Raw genomic sequence first — 628 nt, forward strand, 5'->3', positions numbered from 1 at the left:
GTAAATTTTTTTTCCCTTTGTGGATGTTTCAAATATTGCAAAGCTCCTTGCATTTTTTTTTTCCCCATGAAATCCGGAAACCCTATATGAGACAGTCTTTTACTTGAGAATGAACATAAATCCTCCATCAAATTGATTTATGAGCCATGCACAGACACAAACACACATCTGTTTACTTTAAAGGAGAGTCAAATGTAGACCAATATAACTGATATTAACTTATTTTAATAGGGCTCATTCAATTCTTATTGGATTTGCTGCTCAAAGTTGGCTTACAAGTGTAAAAGGAAAGGTAGTTAAGGAAACTATGTAAAGATGTTTAATCACCGGACAAGACCGTGGCATCAACATTAACACTGAAAGGCTGAACTGCAGGGAATTTAGCTCAATTCAGGTCTGCTCACTCCACCAGGCAACAGGCAAGCTTTGTCCATGTTTCTCCATCCAGTCCCCAATCTGATCCCTCTGCTTGCAGTTCTGAGCTCTGGGAGCTCAGGCTTCTCTTCTCCTGGGTGGGGGAGGTGTTCCCAGCAGAGAGGCACAGCTCCACCCCTGGCCTCTTCCGACACCACCCCCTCTGGGCTCAGCCTGGTGGTTTTTAAGAAAGATCCTCCTTGACTCCCCTGCT

Source organism: Giraffa tippelskirchi, chromosome 10 (assembly GCF_054371585.1).
Source record: "Giraffa tippelskirchi isolate mGirTip1 chromosome 10, T2T-mGirTip1v1.2.pri, whole genome shotgun sequence".
Lineage (NCBI taxonomy): Eukaryota > Metazoa > Chordata > Mammalia > Artiodactyla > Giraffidae > Giraffa > Giraffa tippelskirchi.